We start from the raw sequence: 20,472 nt of genomic DNA, 5'->3' as shown, positions 1-20,472 counted from the left end.
CTCACGACTTGCTTATATTCAGGTTACAATTTTACATTTATTTTTTCTTTCTTTTCTTTCCTTGCTTTTTCTTTTTTTACCCTGTTCCCATTTCAAAGAGAATCTTATTTCCTAACTTAAGTTTCTAAATTTCAAATCTTCACCTTATAGATTTATGCCTCACATAATCCCATTTTCCCTCTATTCAACTTATATATAAAATAAATTCTGATTTCCTTAACGTTTTCACATATAGTGTCTTCTAACATACAGACCAAAAGTCAATCAAGAACAGGGAGATTGAGGCAAGGTGTCGGAGGTGTAGGGGACCCAGTTTAAGCAGGTCCGTTGAGTTTAGCTGTGTTATCTATAAAACTACTTTCAACACCCGTGAAATCTACCTGAGATGTAAGAATATATATGTGGATTCTATGAAAAGGGGCTCTGTTTGTCAAGATGTCTATTATACCAGCTCATTTTTTCATAAGATATTTTTAACTTGTATTTTTACAAACCTATATTTTTTAACAGGTATATGCTTTATTTTAGCAAGTTGTTCACTCTATTAAGTTTTCCCTTCTTATATATCCATCTTTTAATTTATTAGTGATTTTGAGAATTAGTGTCCTCTAACATACGGATCAAAATTCATCCAGGAACTACTGAAGCACTCTATTTTGTCCAAAATGAAAATTTAAAGCCACTCTTTACTGTCTTTATTTTTAATTTTTTTTATATTTTCTACTCTCTCTATATTATATATATAATTTTTGAATTGCTTTCAATGTTTTTAATTTTTTTTCAGTTTTCCAAGATTGTTTATGCACCACACCCAGTACTCCATGCAATACATGCCCTTCTTAATACCCACCACCAAGCTCACCTAACCTCCCACCCCCTTCCTATCCGAAACCCTCAATTTGTTTTTCAAGTCCACAGTCTCATGGTTCGTCTCCCCCTCCAATTTCCCCCAATGCCCTTCTCCTCTCTATCTCCTCATGCCCTCTGTGTTATTCCTTATGCTCCACATATAAGCTAAACTATATGATAATTGACTCTCTCCGCTTGATTTATTTCACTTAGTATAATCTCTTCCAGTCCCATCCATGTTGCTACAAATGTTGGGCATTCATCCTTTCCGATGGAGGCATAATACTCCATAGTGTATATGGACCACATCTCCCTTATCCATTCTTCCGTTGTAGGGCATCTTGGTTCTTTCCATAATTTAGCAACCGTGGCCATTGCTGCTATAAACATTGGGGTACAGATGGCCCTTCTTTTCACTACATCTGTATCTTTGGGGTAAATACCCAGCAGTGCAATTGAAGGGTCATAGGGAAGCTCTATTTTTACTTTCTGAAGGATCTCCACACCGTTTATAGTGTGCACCAACTTGCATCCCCACCAGCAGCGTAAGAGGGTTCCCATTTATCCCTATCCTCTCGAACACACTTTGTTTACTGTCTTGTTCATTTTCTCCATTCTAACTGGTGTAAGGTGGTTTCTCAATGCGGTTTTGAGTTGAATTCCTCTGATACCTAATGAGGATGAACATTTGTCATTAGCCTATGTGCCATTATTGTATGTGCCATTCATTAGAGAAGTGTCTATTCATGTCTCTACCCTTTTTTGACATAATTATCTGCTTTTGGTGTGTTGAATTTCAGGAGTTCTTCATACATCTTGGATATCAACCCTTTGTCTATACTGTCATTTGTGAATATCATCTCCCATTCCATGGGTTGCCTCTTTGTTTCCTTGACAGTTTCCTTTGCTGTGCAGAAGGTTTTGATCATGATGAAGTCTCAAAAATTCATTTTTGCTTTTGTTTCCTTTGCCTTTGGAGACATATCTTGAAAGTACTTGCCATGGCTGATGTCGAAGAGGTTACTGCCTATGTTCTCCTCTAGGATTCTGATGGATTCCCACCATACGTTGAAGTCTTTTATCCATTTCCAGTTTATCTTTGTGTATGGTGTAAGAGAATGGTCGAGTTTCATTCTTCTACACATAGTTGTCCAACATTCCCAGCACCATTTATTGAGGTGAATGTCTTTTTTCCACTATATATTTTTTCTTGCTTTGTTGAAGATTATTTGACCATGGAGTTGAGGGTCCATATCAGGGCTCTTTAGTCTGTTCCAATGGTCTATGTGTCTGCTTTTATGCCAGTACCATGTTGTCTTGGTGATCACAGATTTGTGTTAAAGCTTGAAATCTGGCAACGTGATGCCCCCAGTTCTGTTTTTTTTTTTTCTTTCAACATTTTCTTAGCAATTCAGGGTCTCTTATGATTCTGTGTACAAATTTTAGGATAGTTTGGTCCAGCTCTTTAAAAAAATGCTGCTTGAATTTTGATCAGAATGGAATTGAAAGATTAGATTGCTCTAGGCAGTATAGATATTTTAACAACGTTTACTTTTCCGATCCAAGAGCATGGAATGGTCTTCCATCTTTTTGTGTCTTCTTCGATTTCTTTCATGAGTGTTCTGTAGTTCCTCGAGTACAGGTTCTTTACCTCTTTGGTTAGGTTTATTCCCAGGTATCTTATGGTTCTTGGTGCTATAGTAAATGGAATCGATTCTCCAATTTCCCTTTCTGTATATTCGTTGTTAGTGTATAAGAAAGCAACTGATTTCTGGGCATTGTTTTTGTATCCTGCCACATTACTGAATTGATAAAGGAGTTCAAGCAGTTTGGCTGTGGAGTCTTTTGGGTTTTCCATATAAAATATCATGTCATCTGCAAAGAGAGAGAGTTTCACTTCTTCATTGCCAATTTGGATACCTTTTATTTCTCTTTGTTGTCTGATTGCTGTACTAGGACTTCTAATGTTATGCTGAACAAGAGTTGTGAGAGTGGGCATCCTTATCATAGCCTTATCCTTATCATAATCCTGATCTCAAAGAGAAGGCTGTCAGCTTTTTCCCATTGAGGATGATATTCGCTGTGGGTTTTTCATAGATAGTTTTGATGAAATTGAGGAATGTTCCCTCTATCCGTGTACTTTGAAGTGTTTTCATCAGGAACAGATGCTGGATTTTGTCAAATGCTTTTTCTGCACCAATTGAGAGGACCATGTGGTTCTTTTCTCTTCTCTTATTGATTTGTTCTATCACATTAATTGATCTGTGAATGTTGAACCACCCCTGCATCCCATGGATAAATAGCAGGTGGTCATCATGGATAATCTTCTTAATGTGCTGTTGGATCCTGTTTAATAGGATCTTGTTGAGAATCTTAGCATCCATATTCATCAGTGAAATTGGTCTGAAATTCTCCTTTTTGGTGGGGTCTTTGCCTGGTTTGGGGATCAGGGTAATGCTGGCTTCATAAAAAGGGTCTGGAAGTTTTCCTTCTGCTTCATTTTTTTGAAACAGCTTCAGGAGAATAGGTATTATTTCTTCTTTGAAAGTTTGGTAGAATTCCCCAAGGAATCCATCAGGTCCTGGGAATGATATGCAGGGAATAATCTCAATCTTTTGTTTTCATTTCAGCCCTGATTTGTGATGCAGTATTTGGTCTATTCTGGAGAAGGTTCCATGTGCACTTGAGAAGAATGGGTATTCTGTTGTTTGAGGGTGGAATGTTCTGTATATATCAATGAGGTCCATCTGGTCCAATGTGTCATTCAATGCTCTTGTTTCTTTTTTTTTTTAAGGATTTTTTAAATTTTTTAATTTATTTTCAGTGTAACAGTATTCATTGTTTTTGCACCACACCCAGTGCTCCATGCAATGTGTGCCCTCTCCAATACCCACCATCTGGTTATGCTCTTGTTTCTTTATTGATTTTCTGATTGGATGATCTGTCCATTACTGAGAGTGGTGTGTTAGGATCTCCTACTACTAGTGTATTCATATCGGTATGACTCTTTTTTTTTTTTTTCATGTGACAGATAGAGATCACAAGTAGGCAGAGAGGGAGACAGAGAGAGAGGAGGAACCAAGTTCCCTGCTGAGCATAGAGCCCGATGTGGAGCTGGATCCCAGGTTCCTGGGATCATGAAATTGAAGGCAGAAGCCTTAACCCACTGAGCCACCCAGGTATCCCGTGGTATGACTCTTTATCTTGATTAACAGTTGTCTTATGTAGTGGGCTGCTCCCTTATTGGGGGCATAAATATTACTTTTAATGCCATTCTGATCAAAATTCTACTGGTATTTTTCAAAGAGCTGGGGCCATAAATATTTATAATTATTAGATATTCTTGGTGGATAGACCCTTTAAGAATGATGTAGTGTCCTTCTTTATCTCTGACTATAGTACTTAATCTGAAATCTAATTTATTTGATGTGAGAATTGCTACCCCAGCCTTCTTTTGGGGCCCATTTCAGTCAGGATGTATACTTAGGTTTAAATTTGCTTTCTTGTAGACAACACATGGACAGGGTTTTGGAGGGGAGAGAGTGGGCGGTTGAGTGAGCCTGGTGGTGGGTATTAAGGAGGGCACGTAGTGCTTGGGACACTGAGTGTGGTGCATAAATAATGAATTCTGGAACAATAAAAATATTTTATTTTTTAAAAAGTGGACATATTGTGCTCTATGTCGTCTTTGGAAAGCTGTCCATCACAAAATAATAATAATAATAATGAATATCACGGCATTATCAAGTATTTGACTGAACAATAGAAGCCCTAGAAATAAAGGTACATTTAATACAAATACAAAATTATGTATTCTAGAAAATTAAAGCTAGTGTAAGGTAACATGAAGATCAATAGTAATGTGGGGACAAAGTAAAGAAGGAATGAGGAAGGAAGAATTGCAAAGAAAATACAGGAAATTTTGTTGGAAATTGATTTTCTTGCTCTGGAAAATGCTGAGTCTGACTGCAGGGTTTACTATATCACAATCTCCACACGTGTGCAGTCATCCTGTGTCAAGTACATGCAACACAGCTATTGCAGATAATCCCAGAGATTACTTGGGAAGAACATAGAGATAATCAAAGTTTAGAGACTTAAAAATAGAACTGCACAAACACTTTTCTCTATTTTTAGAGAAAAATTAAAAGAAACAAAATCATCTTGTCCCCATCACAGCAGGGGTTCCACCTTCCTCATGAACCTGCCCACTCTGTCCTGCAGGTGATTCAGAGGACAGCAGATCTGGGGGGAGGAGCCCAGGTCAGTTCTTGGGGCTCACACCCCACATATGCTCTTGACCACCTCACAACCTCTATAATTCTGGGTGTACATTCAAAACTCTTTATGGAGTAACATGAAACAAACCACAAGATGTGTGTGAATGTGTAAAAAGAGCATCAGAGGTAAAGTGTGTACTCTGGAAAATCATATAATAAATAAAAGCATTTTTCCCAAATCCTGTCAATACTACAAAGCAACAGCAGTCACACCTGCTCTGGTCACAGCCCTCTCCATCAGCTTAGATCCCAAGCTGGATATATAGTCAGAGGACATGCAAATAGGGTCCTTCCTCTGCTGATTAAAACAGCCCAGTCCAGACCCTGCAGCTGGGAGAGGAGCCCCAGCCACGGTATTTCCAGGTGTTCCCATTCACTAATCAGGACAGAATAGAGAAAATTCACCATGGAGTTTGTGCTTGGCTGGGTTTTACTTGTTGCTCTTTTAAAAGGTAGTTTACAGAGAATAAGGGACCTTGAGTGTGAGAGTGGATACGAGTGAGAGGGAGTGGGTGTGTGACAGTTTCCTGACCAGGATGTCTTGTGTCTGCAGGTGTCGAGTGTGAGGTGCAGCTGTTGGAATCTGGGGGAGACCTGGTGAAGCCTGGGGGGTCCCTGAGACTCTCCTGTGCAGCCTCTGGATTCACCTTCAGTAGCTACTATATGAGCTGGGTCCGCCAGGGAAGGGGAAGGGGATGCAGTGGGTTGCAGGTATTAACAGTGGTGGAAGTAGCACATACTACGCAGACTCTGTGAAGGGCCGATTCACCATCTCCAGAGACAATGGCAAGAACACGCTGTATCTGCAGATGAACAGCCTGAGAGCTGAGGACACGGCCCTGTATTATTGTGCAACACACACAGTGAGGGGACTGCAGTGTGAGCCCAGACACAAACCTCACTGAAGGACGGGATCTGGACCACCAGGGGGTGCACACCACTCACCAGTTCTGTCTTTAAGCCCAGGAGCAGGCACAGCTGGAGGATATGGGCAACTTTCTTGTTAGAGTCTTTGGCATTCATGCCTTCAAGCTTTTTCCCCAAGGGAGCCTCTTTGGACACATGATTCTGTGCTTCCTCTTCAGTCTCTGACTTAGAAATTTGTGACAACAACTATACTAACAATCACAAAAGACATTGTCACTTACACTTGCTTGTTCCTACCCCTAAATACCAATGGATCACAAATATCTCCATGTATGTCCTCTGAACCTTACAGGAGTCCCAGCTACTCTCTCTATTCATTAGAGGACTACCCAGCTCAGTGTGCAAGCTTGTCAAAATCAGTGTAAAGTGTGTGCTGGATATGAGCCTACAGAGGCATCAACAATGCAAAGCAAGAGAATTAACAGCCCTGGTACAGTCTCAATCTTGAACTATACTCACAGTATCAATGTTAATGACAACGTGGGAAAGAAGAGGAAACCTGAACTAGGATGTTGTGCGGATATAGAATTTGAAGATCACAAACACACACAGAGACACACATACACACCCAAGTAAATATAAAACTTTTTTAAATTTTATTTTATTTTTTCAGAGTTCCAAGATTCATTGTTCATGCACCACGCCCTATGTTCCATACAATAGTTGCCCTCCTTAACACCGACCACCAGGCTCATCCATCCCTGCACCCTCTCCCTTCCAAAACACTCAGTTTGTTTCTAAGAGTCCACAGTCTCTCATGGTTCATCTCCCCCTCTGATTCACTCCAATTCACTTTTCCTCTCCTTCACCTAATGCCATCTGTGTTATTCCTAATGTTCCACAAGTAAGTGAAACCACATGATAATTGACTCTCTCTGCTTGACTTATTTCACTCACCATCATCTCTTCCAGTCCCAACCATGTTGATACAAAAGTTGGGTATTCATCCTTTCTGACTGAGGCATAATATTCTATTGTATATATGAACCATATCTTCTTTATCCATTCATCCGTTGATGGGCATCTTGGCTATTTCCATAGTTCATTGACTATGGATGTTACTGCTATGAACATAGGGGTACAGATGGCCCTTCTTTTCACTACATCTGTATCTTTGAGGTAAATACCCAGTAGTGCTATTGCAGGGTCATTGGGTAGCTCTACTTTTAATTTCTTAAGGAATCTCCACAATATTTTCCAAAGTGGCTGCAACAACTTACATTCCCACCAACAGTGTAAGAGGGTTCCCCTTTCTCCACATCCTCTCCAACACACATTGTTTCCTATCTTGTTAATTTTGGCCATTCTAACTGGTGTAAGGTGGTATCTCAATGGGGTTCTGATAGCTCATGAGGATGAATATTTTTCATATGTCTGTGAGCCATTTGTATGTTTTCTTTGGAGAAGTGTCTGTTCACGTCTTCTGTCCAGTTTTTGACATGATTATCTGTTTTTTGGGTGTTCAGTTTGAGAAGTTATTTATATATCTTAGATATTAGCTCTTTCTCTGTAATGTATTTTGTGAATATCTTCCATTCTGTGGTTTCCCTCTTTGTTTTGTTGACTGTTTTCCATGCTGTGCAGAAGCTTTTGATCTTGATGAAGTCCCAAAAGTTCACTTTCACTTCTGGTTTCTTTGCCTTTGGAGACTTGTCTTGAAAGCAGTTGCCGTGGCCGATGTTGAGGAGGTTACTGCCTATGTTCTCCTCTAGGATTTTGATAGATTCCTGCCTCATGTTTAGATTTTTTTACCTATTTTGAGTTTATCTTTGTGTCTGCTGTAAGAGAATGCCAACTTTCATTCTTCTACATATAGCTGTCCAATTTTCCCAGGACCATTTATTGAAGAGACTGTCTATTTTTCACTGGATATTTTTTCCTGCTTTGTCTAAGATTATTTGACCATAGAGTGGAGGGTCCATATCTGGGCTCTCTACTCTGTTCCACTGATCTGTGTGTCTGTTTTTATGCCAGTACCATGCTGTCTTGGTGATCACAGCTTTGTAGTAATGCTTGAAATCAGGCAACGTGATGCCCCCAGCTTTGTTTTTCTTTATCAACATTTCCTTAGCAATCAGGGGTCTTTTCTGGTTCCATTCAAATTTTAGGACTGTTTGTTCCAGCGTTTTGAAATATGCCTGTGGAATTTTGATTGGAATGGCATTGAACGTGTAGATTGCACTAGGCAGAATAGACATTTTATCAATGTTTATTTTTCTGATCCATGAGCATGGAATGCTTTCCCATCTTTGTGTGTCTTCAATTTCTTCCATGAGTGTTCTTTAGTTCTTCGAGTACAGATCCTTTACCTCTTTGGTTAGGTTTATTCCCAGATATCTTATGGTTCTTGGTGCTATGGTAAATGGAATTGATTCTCGAATTTCCCTTTCTATATTTTCATTGTTAGTGTATAAGAAAGCAACTGATTTCTGTACATTGATTTTGTATCCTGCCACATTACTGAATTGCTGTATGAGTTCTAGTAGGTTGGGGCTGGAGTATATTGTGTTTTCCACATAAAGTATCATGTCATCTGTGAAGAGAGAGAGTTTGACTTCTTTGCTGATTTGAATACCTTTTATTTCTCTTTATTGTCTGATTGCTGTTGCTAGGACATCTAGTACTGTGTTGAACAACTGTGTGGGCATCCTTGCCATATTCCTGATCTGAAAAGGGAAAGATATCAGCTTTTTCCCATTGATGATGATATTTATTGTGGGTTATTCATAGATAGATTTGATAAATTTGAGGAATTTTCCCTCTATCCATGTACTTTGAAGCATTTTAATCAGGAAAGGATGCTGTATTTTGTCAAATGCTTTCATTTCTGCATCAATTGAGAGGACCATGTGGTTCTTCTCTCTTCTCTTATTGACTTGTTCAATCACATTGGTTGATTTGCGAATGTTGAGCCACTCTTGCACCCCTGGGATAAATCCTACTTGTAACTGTCTCTCAAAACAATGTGTTACTTAAAATATGACCCACGAGAAATTGTATTTGTTACCGAACATGTTTAGATATAGCCTTAAGAAAAACATACTGGTAACTGGCCTCTGGCGGCGAGGATGATATATGCCTTGAAGCTTAGGACCTCGGGATGCCAGGCTTGCTCAGGGTGGAATTCTACCTAATTCAAGGAAGCCTAGCAGCTGGGAACCCTCAGCAGACTCAGGGCAGAACAACACCTGCTTCATTTTTCCATTATCTCGCCTTACTTGGAGAGCACCTGTGGCTAATTAGATGATCCCTTTGAATGTGCTTGCTCAACTATAAACTGTATACTGCTTGATCAGATACATTTTGAATTCCTTCTTGTTTATCTACAAGGCATATGATTAATATGTAGCCTTCTTTGGTTCCTTGTTGATAACTGTCTATATCTAATAAAAACGGGACTGAGGAGGAGTGTTTCAGGATGACATCAATGTCCTGAATGTCTACTGATGTCCCCTGCTCTCTCTCTCTTGCAGCTGACTTGTTTGTGTCTCATTCTTCTCCAGTGAGATGTTAGGAAGTGGCACCTACCTGATCATGTTGGATATTTTTAACGTACTGTTGGATCCCATCAGCTATGATCTGGTTGAGAATCTTGGTATCCATATTTAACAGGGGTATTGGTCTGAAATTGTCTTTTTTTTTATTTATTTGACAGAAAGATCACAAGCAGGCAGAGAGGCAGGCAGAGAGAGAGGAGGAAGCAGGCTCCCCGCTGAGCAGAGAGCCTGATGCGGGGCTCGATCCCAGGACTCCAAGATCATGACCTGAGCCAGAGGCAGCGGCTTAACCCACTGAGCCACCCAGGCACCCCTGAAATTGTCTTTTTTGATGGGGTCTTTCCTGGTTTGGGGAACAGGGCAACACTGGATTCATAAGACGAGTATGATAATTTTCATTCTGTTTCTGTTTTTTGAAACAGCTTCAAGAGAATAGATGTTAATTCTTCTTTGAATGTTTCATAGATTTTTCCCAGGGAATCCATCAGGTCCCGAGCTCTTGTTTTTTGGGAAGTTTTTGATCACTGCTTCAGTCTTATTACTAGATAATGGTCTATTCAGGTTGTCAATTTCTTTCTGGTTCAGGTTTGGAAGTTTATAGGTTTTCAGAAATGCATCCATTTCATCTAGGTTGCTTATCCTATTGGTATATACCTGTTGATAATAATTTCTGATGATTGTTTCTCTTTCCTTGGTGTTGGTCATGATCTCTCCATTTCATTCCTAATTTTGTTACTTTGGGTCCTCTCTCTCTTCTTATGGATTAGTTTGGCCAGCAGTTTATCGATCTTATATTTTTTTTCAAAAAAACAGCTTCTAATTTCGTTGATGTCTTCTACTGTATGTCTAGTTTCTAACACATTGATCTCTGCTCTAATCTTGAATAGTTCCCTTCTTGTGTGTAGGGTTGGCTTAATTTGATGTTGATTCTCCAGTTCTTTAAGGTGTAAAGAGAGCTGGTATGTTCTGGATTTTTCTTTTTCTTTTTCTTTTTTTTTTCTTTTTTTTTTTTAGGGAGGATTGGATGACTACATATTTCCCACTAAGGAGATCCTTTGCTGTAGAGCTGGAGCAAACAATCCAAAAATGTGTATGGAACCAGAAATGAACCTGAATTGCTAAGGAAATGTTGAAAAAGGAAAACAAAGCTAGGGGAATCACGTTGCCTGATTTCAAGCTTCACTGCAAAGATGTGATCACCAGGACAGCATGATACTGGAACAAAAACAAACACAGAGAGCAGCGTAACAGAGTAGAGAGCCCAGATATGGACCCTCAACTTTGTGGTCAGCTAATATTTGACCGAGCAGGAAAAGTATACAGTAGAAAATAACTAATTATGTAATGAATGGTGACTAATAACACAATAATTTTTAAAATGCTGTACTAGAAAAAAAAAAGGAAAATTTCTCTCACACATTAGAATACAACTGAGTGAAATAAGTCAAGCAGAGAGAGTCAATTATTGTATGGTTTCACTTATTTGTGGAGCATAAGAAATAACACGAGGATATGGGGAGATGGAGAGGAGAAGGGAGTCGAGGGAAATTGGAGAGGGAGACAAACTATGAGAGACTACGGACTCTGAAAAACAATCGGTGTGTTTTGAAGGGGTGGGGAGTGGGAAGGTTGGTGAGGCTGGTGGTGCGTATTATGGAGGGCACATATTGCATGGAGCACTGGGTTTGGTGCATAAACAATGAATGCTGGAACACTGAAAAGAAATTTTAAAAAATTAGTAAAAATTTTTAAGAAAAGAAAGAAAGAAAGCAAACAGGCAACTAAGACACCTGGAGGCACAGCACTCCAATTTCAAGCTAGATTACAAAGCTGTTGTCATCAGAACAGTATGGAACTGGCTTAAAAACAGACACACAAGACAATGGAACACAACAGAAAGATTGTAAACTGATAGTCCTAGTACTTTTGGCAAAGTTTATTCATTCATATATTAAAGGTATACTTAAACTTGGCTCTGTTAGAACTCTTAACTTTTAATGGAAGTTGATAATGTTGTTGTCCTGTTCCAATGTTTACTACCAATAAATGCACTTTTTTAAGATTTTATTTATTGATTTGACAGACAGAGATCACAACTAGTCAGAGAGGCAGGCAGAGAGACGGGAGTTGTGAAGCAATCTCACGGCCCAGCAGAGAGCCAAAAGGGGGGCTCGACCCCAGAACTCCAGGATTGTGACCTGAGCCAAAGGCAGAAGCTTTAACCCACTGAGCCACCCAGGTGACCAATAAAGGCATTTTTAAAACAAACAAACAGAAAAAGAATACTACATATTGTCAAAGTGCCATCTAAAAAAAGTGATCTACAAACAATGCAATCTTTGTTTTTAACTTGTAAAGAATTGAACATACATCTGGAGTTAACTATATACGCAGAGGACATGCAAATAGGGTCTTCCCACCACTGAACAAAACAGCCCAGCCAGACCATGCATTTGGGAGAGGAGCCCCAGCCCTGGGATTTCCAGGTGTCCACATTCCCTGATCAAGACAGAACACAGAGAAGTCACCATGGAATTTGTGCTTGGCTGGGTTTTCCTTGTTGCTCTTCTAAAAGGTAATTTATGGAGAACAAAGGATATTGAGGACATGAGTGGATAGGAGTGAGAGAAACAGTAGAGTGTGACGGATTCCTGACCATGATGTCTTGTGTCTGCAGTTATTCAGTGTGAAGTGCAGCTGGTGGAGTCTGGGGGAGACCTGGTGAACCCTGGGTGGTCCCTGAGACTCTCCTATGTAACCTCTGAATTCACGTTCAGTAGCTATGCCATGTACTGGGTCCGTCAGGCTCCAGGAAAGGGGCTGCAGTGAGTTGCAAGTATTAGGAGTGATGGAAGTAGCACATAATATGCAGACTCTGTGAAGGGCCAATTCACCATCTCCAGAGACAATGGCAAGAACACACTCTATCTGCAGATGAACAGCCTGAGAGCCGAGGACATGGCTGTGCATTATTGTGCAAGAGACACAGTGAGGGGACCTCAGTGTAAGCCCAGACACAAACCTCAAACTACAAGGGTTTCAGACCAGAAGAGGGTGCACGCTCCTCACCAATTCTGTCCTTATTCCAAGGAACAGGTGCAGATTGAGTCTATGGCATATTTCCTGTCAGGGTCTGGGGTTTTCTCTCCATAGAGCATTTCCCCAAGGGAGCCTCCTTGACATTATTCTGTGCTTACCTATTTACTCTCTGATTTAAAAACTTAGTTGTAACAGGAAGAAAAACATACTAATGTGCAAAAAAAAAAAAAAGTCAGTTACATTAGTTTCCTCTTGTCCTTAAATACCAAAAATTACAAATATCCTGATGCAGGTCAACAAAACCTTCATAAGAATCTCAGTGGCACTCACTGTGGATCACAGGAACCTCCAGCAGAATCAGAAGACCACACACACACACACACACACGAGTATAAAACCTTCAATGAAAAAATAAAATTAAATTTAAGAAAAGAGTAGAAAACCATTATCACCATCCTGTAATTTATATGCAGCAAAGGTGGTCCTAAGACCGAAATACACAGCATACAGGGGGACCTCAAGAAACAAGAAAAACCTCAAATAAACAACCTACCTTTACACCTAAAGGTGCTAGAGAAAGAGCAACTGAATCCAAAATATAGCAGGAGGAAGGAAATAGCAAGATTAGAGCAAAAAGAGATTATATAGAAACTAAGAAACACAGAACAGATCAAAGAAACCAGGGTCTGCATATTTTTTTTTCTAACTCAATAAGCCAAGGTATAGTACATCATTGGATTTTTAAAAAAAAAAATATTTCTTTTCAGCGTAAAAGTATTCATTGTTTTTGCACCACACGAGTGCTGCATGCAATCCGTGCCCTCCCTAATACCCACCACATGATTCCCCCAAACTCCCACCCCCTGCCCCTTCAAAATCACCAGGTTGTTTTTCGGAGTCCATAGTCTCTCATGGTTCACCTCCCCTTCCAATTTCCCCAAAGTCCCTTCTCCTCTCTAACTCTCCTTGTCCTCCATGCTATTTGTTATGCTCCAAAAATAAGGGAAACCATATAACTGACTCTCTCTGCCTGACGTATTTCACTCAGCATAATCTCTTCCAGTCCCGTCCATGTTGCTACAAAAGTTGGGTATTCATCCTTTCTGATGGGGGCATAATACTCCATAGTGTATATGGACCACATCTTCCTTATCCATTCGTCCATTGAAGGGCATCTTGGTTCTTTCCAGAGTTTGGCGACTGTGGCCATTGCTGCTATAATCATTGGGGTACTGATGGCCCTTCTTTTCACTACATCTGTATCTTTGGGTTAAATAACCAGTAGTGCAATGGCAGGGTCATAGGGAAGCTCTATTTTTAATTTCTTGAGGAATCTCCACACTTTTCTCCAAAGTGGCTGCACCAACTTGCATTCCCACCAACAGTGCAAGAGGGTTCCCCTTTCTCCACATACTCTCCATCACACGTTGTTTCCTGTCTTGCTAATTTTGGCCATTCTAACTGGTGGAAGGTGGTATCTCAATGTGGTTTTAATTTGAATCTCCCTAATGGCTAGTGATGATGAACATTTGTTTAATGTGTCCAATAGCCATTTGTATGTCTTCATTGGAGAAGTGACTGTTCATATCTTCTGCCCATTTTTTGACATGATTATCTGTTTTGTGTGTGTTGAGTTTGAGAAGTTCTTTATAGATCCTGGATATCAACCTTTTGTCTGTACTGTCATTTGCAAATATCTTCTCCCATTCTGTGGGTTGCCTCTTTGTTTTGTTGACTATTTCCTTTGCTGTGCAGAAGCTTTTGATCTTGATGAAGTCCCAAAAGTTCATCTTCGCTTTTGTTTCCTTTGCCTTTGGAGACATATCTTGAAAGAAGTTGCTGTGGCTGATAATAAAGAGGTTACTGCCTATGTTCTCCTCTAGGATTCTGATGGATTCCTGTCACATGTTGAGGTCTTTTATCCATTTTGAGTTTATCTTTGTGTACTGTGTAATAGAATGGTCGTGTTTCATTTGTCTACAAATAGCTGTCCAGTATTTCCAGCACCATTTATTGAAGAGACTGCCTTTTTCCTACTGTATATTTTTCCTGTTTTGTCGAAGATTATTTGACCATAGATTTGAGGGTCCATATCTGGGCTCTCTACTCTGATCCACTGGTCTATATGTCTATTTTTATGCCAGTACCATACTGTCTTGGTGATCACAGCTTTGTAGTAAAGCTTGAAATCAGGTAACGTGATGCCCCCAGTATTGTTTTTGTTTTTCAACATTTCCTTAGCGATTCCAGGTCTCTTCTAATTAAATCCAGATTTTAGGATTATTTGCTCCAGCTCTTTGATAAATACCAGTGGAATATTGATTGGAATGGCATTAAAAATATAGATTGCTCTAGGCAGTATAGACATTTTAACAATGTTTTTCTTCGAATCTAAGAGCAAGGAATGGTCTTCCATCTTTTTGTGTCTTCTTCAATTTCTTTCATGAGTGTTCTGTAGTTCCTCGAGTACAGATCATTTACCTCTTTGGTTAGGTTTATTCCTAGGTATCTTATGGTTCTTGGTGCTATACTAAATGGAATCGATTCTCTAATTTCCCGTTCTGTATTTTTCATTGTTAGTGTATAAGAAAGCCACTGATTTCTGTACATTGACTTTGTATCCTTCTACGTTGCTGAATTGCTGTATGAGTTCAAGTAGTTTGGGGGTGGAGTCTTTTGGGTTTTCCATATAAAGAATCATGTCATCTGCGAAGAGAGAGAATTTGGCTTCTTCATTGCAAATTTGGATACCTTTTATTTCTCTTTGTTGTCTGATTGCTGTTGCTAGGACTTCTAATACTACTTTGAACAAGAGGGGATGAGAGTGGGCATCCTTGTCGTGTTCCTGATCTCAATGGGAAGTCCACAAGCTTTTTCCCATTGAGGATGATATTTGCTGTGGGGCTTTCCTAGATAGATTTTATGAAGTTCAGGAATATTGCCTCTATCCCTATACTTAGAAGTGTTTTAATCAGGAACGGATGATGGATTTTGTCAAGGGATTTTTCTGCATCAATTGAGAGGACCATGTTGTTCTTCATCTTCTCTTATTAATTTGTTCTATCACATTGATTGATTTGAAAATGTTGAAACATCTTGTAGCCCAGGAATGAATCCCACCTGGTCACGGTGGATAATCTTTTTAATGTGCTGTTGGATCCTGTTTGCTAGGATCTTGTTGAGTATCTTAGCATCCATATTCATCAGTGATCTTGGTCTGAAATTCTCCTTTTTGGCAGGGTCTTTGCCTGGTTTGCGGATCAGGGTAATGCTGGCTTCATAGAAAGACTCTGGAAATTTTCCTTCTGCTTCAATGTTTTGAAACAGCTTCAGGAGAACAGGTGTTACTTCTTTGAAAGTTTGGTAGAATTCCCCAGGGAATCCGTCAGGTCCAGGGCTCTTGTTTTTTGGGAGGTTTTTGATCATTGCTTCAATCTCATTACTAGATATTGGTCTATTCAGGTTGTCGATTTCTTCCTGGTTCAAATTTGGGAGTTTATAGTTTACCAGGAATGCATGCATTTCATCTAGGTTACTTAGCTAATTGGCATAAAACTGTTGATAATAACTTCTGATGATTGTTTCTACTTCCTTGGTGTTAGTTGTGATCTCTCCCTTTTCATTCATAACTTCATTAATTTGGGCTTTTTCTCTTTTCTTTTGGATTAGTGTGGCCAATGGTTTATCGATCTTATTGATTCTTTCAAAAAACCAGCTTCTAGTTTCATTGATACGTTCTACTCTATCTCTGGTTTCTAGCTCATAGATCTCTGCTCTAATCTTGATTATTTCCCTTCCTACATGTGGAGTTGATTTGATTTGTTGTTGATTCTCCATTTCTTTAAGTTATAGAGACAGCTGGTGTATTCTGGATTTTCCAATTTTTTATAGATTTTATTTATTTATTTGACATACAGAGATCACAAGTAGACGGAGAGGTAGGCAGAGAGAGCGGGGGGTGTGCAGGGGGTGGGGAGGAGAAGCAGGCTCTCTGCTGAGCAGAGAGCCCAATGCCGGGCTCGATCCCAGGACCCTGGGATCATGAACTGAGCCAAGGGCATAGGCTTTAACACATTGAGCCACCCAGGCGCCCCAGGATTTTCCAATTTTTTGAGAGAGGCTTGGATGGCTATGTATTTCCCCCTTAGGACTACCTTTGCTGTATCCCATAGGTTTTGGACTGAATTGTCTTCATTCTCATTGGTTTCCATGAATTGTTTTACTTCTTCCTTGATCTCCTGGTTGACCCAAGCATTCTTCAGCAAGGTGGTCTTTAGCTTTCAGGTGTTTGAGTTCCTTCCAAACCTTTCCTTGTGATTGAGCTCCAGTTTCAAAGCGTTGTGATCTGAGAATATGCAAGAAATAATCTCAGTCTTTTGGTATCGGTTGAGTCCTCATTTGAGACCCAGTATGTGGTCTATCCTTGAGAAAATTCCATGTGCACTTGAGAAGAATGAGTATTCTGTTGTTTTAGGGTGGAATATTCTGTATATATCTATGAGATCCCTCTGGTCCAATGTGTCATTCAATGCTCTTGTTTCTTTATTGATTTTCTGCTTTGATGATCGGTCTATTTCTGAGAAAGGCATGCTCTTTCTGTAGATTGTCTCTATATTTCTGTTCAATGCTATTCTTAAGATTTTTCCTCTTTTATAGAACCCCCCTTAATATTTCCTGAAGTGTCGGCTTGGTGGTTACATAGCCTTTTAAGCCTTGATGGTCTTGGAAACTCTTTATCTCTCCATCCATTTTGAATGCCAGTCTTGCTGGATAAAGTATTCTTGGCTGCATGTTCTTCTCATTTAGTGCTCTGAATATATCTTGTCATCCCCTTTTGGCTTGCCAGGTCTCTGTGGACGGGTCTGAAGTTATTCTGATGGGCTTTCCTCTCTAAGTAAAGAGCCTCTTTGTCCTAGTGGCTTTGAAGATATTGTATCTACAATTATGATTCCTCAATCTGACTATCAGGTTCCTTGATGTTTTTCTGGAATCTATAATTTTTGGTGGATACCATTCGGCCTCTAGTACATGAACGCTAGTTCCATTTGCGAGATTGGGAAAATTTTCATGAAGAACTTGTTCCACTATACCTTCTAGACTTCTTTCTTTCTCCTCCCCTTCAGGGATTCCAATAATTCTGATGTTGGAATGTTTCAGGGCATCATTTATTTCCCTGATTCTGTTTTCATGGCTTCTAAGCTGTTTGTTCCAGGCTTCTTCTTGATCCTTTCTCTCTATCTGTTTGTCATCCAGATCACTAATTCTATCTTCTGTCTCAGTTACCCTAGCTTTGAGAGAATTTAGATTAGATTGGAATTCACTGAGAGCATAGTGAACTTCATCCCTGGTGCCTTTCAGTTCTGTCCTAACAGTGTGAACATCACCCCTGGTCGCTTTCAGTTCTGCCCTAATCAATTCCATTTGGTCATCCATGGCTTTCTCCAACCTATCTATTGCCTGGATAAATGCTAGCCTGAATTCTCTTTCTGACATATTGTCTGTGTTGATAGTCGTTAGCTCTGTTGCAGAAGGCCCATCCCCTGTATTTTTCTTCTGTTGGGCATTCCTCCTCCTAGTCATTTTGGTGAGAGATGACTGAACGAATGTAGCTCAATGTATTGACCGTGGTGCCCTCAAGGTTTAACCTGGAACACATCTGAGCAATCAGGATTCCCCATCCAAACGAGAGAAAAAGGAAAAGAAAAAGAAAAAATAGAAATAGAGAGACAGGAAAGAAAGGGAAGATAAAAGAGAAGGTTCAGCCCAAATGGTCCCCAAGGTAAGATTTATGAAGTATACAAGCAAAAACAGACAAACAAAAAGACTGATAAAAATATATGACAAGAGAAAAATATATATATATAGATATATGCAAATAAAGGAAGAACCTCTTCAAAAAGAACCCCAAGTGTAAGATTTATATACTATCAGGACAAACACAAAAACACAGAAACACTGGTGGAAGAAAAAGATGGGAGAGTGGTTATAAATTCTCAGTGTGGGCAAGGAAGGTTGTTTTGATTCTTCCTGGATGTATCTTGATGTCTTTGTTAAGGGACTCAATTTTCCTAAGATAAAGGGGGATTAAAAATTGGTTTACCTATAGGGATAGTATTGATTGGGGAAAGTGGATTACCTTGAAGTTGAATTCTATACGAATATTAGAAAATAAAAATAAAAAAGGAATAAACTAGACTAAATGAAACTAAAGTTTAAAAAAATTAAAAAAATAAAATGCAAAATAAAAACACAGGTTTATGTATCAAAATGTTCAGGTTAGAAGGTTATTATGGAATTTGATGTACAGGACATCTCACTGTGATGGTAAATAGGTTAAAAAATTATGTATATGTAAAAAAAAATGAACCAGAATAGTGGGAACGAGTTAAAAATAAAAGTTGTCCTATGAAGTAGTGATGGTTGTTCTCTTATAGTCTTTTTTTTTTTTTCTTTCCTGGTTGGTTTTCTGGGTGAGGGGCCTGCCACGTGGGTTTTCAGTCAATGATGTTCCCTGAGTTACGTCCTCCCGCCCCTCTCAAAGGGGTGGGCTCTGAGGAAACTGTTTTTTCCAGGCTTTTGTTCTCTGGAGGATTTTATGTTTGTTCATTTTTTTTTTTCTCGCCTTCGCCGCTTTTGATGGCTTTTGTAGGTTTAGAGGGAAGCAAACTGCACTCTGACCTCCCTCTTAGAGAGAAGCCTCAGTCTGGTTCTCTGTGGGTGCTGCAGAGTCCATATAAATTCCCCCTTGGCCACTGGCAGAGCTGGTTCTGAGTCGAGGTCCCTGGGGACGCAGGATCTTCTGCTTGTACCCAAAACCATGGCAGCGGCAGCTGTCTGGGCAGCTCCACACTGCCAGAGAGGTTCCAAGCATCGATTGTACACTGAGATTTTCCACCTGGTGCGTGCTCTGAGTGCCTTGTCTTTCTGGGTCTAAGAGCGCCGGGCTTGTGAGCACATCTCTCAGGGGAGGTTGTGGGTAGCGTGCATGTATCAGGCTCTGATAGCAGGGTGCGGGTCCGAGATCATGAGGCTGGGCCTTCTCGCACCTCTCTCAGAGAGGGTGAGGGGCGCATGTGTCTCAGGTTCTATTAGCAGGCTCAGCGTTCTGCTGTCTAGTGAGGCTCCCAGCCCCTCACAGGAGCCAGACCTCACACTTTCTTGGGTGCGCTGGTGGCTCAGGGACCAAGACCTGGTTTCTCCACTGCACTCTCTCTGTCTCAGCACCAGGGGAGGCTGTCCTGGGTCCGGGGACTTAAGCCCCTGTCCCTAGCCACCCAGATTCCCACAATCCCCCCCGCCGTGATCCTTTGCTCTTTTTGAGTGCTTTCAACCAGTCTCTAAGTTATTGCTGTCCCCAGATGCAGGGCACTCTCGTATTAGGAGTATTACTTTCCAATCGGTCTCCTCTGGTGGCTCCCTCCCCCTTTTGTTTATCTTCTGATATCAGTCCGACGTTCCCACTCTGCTTTACCTGCCCACTGGCGTCTTCTGCCCCTGTAGAGATCCAGACGTGTATAATTCTGATCTCAGGCTGATTTCATGGGTGATCGGAGTTCTTTGGTAGGTAATCAGCTCACTTTAGGGTAACGGTTGAAATGTTGCCTCCTCCTACATTCCCACCGTCTTGTCTCCCCTGGAATATATAATTTTTAAACACATAGTTATGTTAGACTTACCAGCAGTTCATTACAATATGTGCATTTGAGTCTATCAGACACAGCATCCAGGTGACCTGACTCAGGTTCAGGTGTTTTTCTACCCAGACCCCTCTTCTCCACCTGAGAAGGGAGGTGCACAGGGCATCACAGACACAGGTCGACAGGGACTGACACATCAGTTTTGCCGTCCCTAGTCCCTAGTTCCCAGATCAGCACTCGCTT

This window comes from Lontra canadensis, unplaced genomic scaffold (genome assembly GCF_010015895.1).
Source record: "Lontra canadensis isolate GAN:19392208 unplaced genomic scaffold, GSC_riverotter_1.0 scaffold231, whole genome shotgun sequence".
In the NCBI taxonomy this organism is placed as follows: Eukaryota; Metazoa; Chordata; class Mammalia; order Carnivora; family Mustelidae; genus Lontra; species Lontra canadensis.
Note: the sequence above shows the minus strand (reverse complement) of the source record.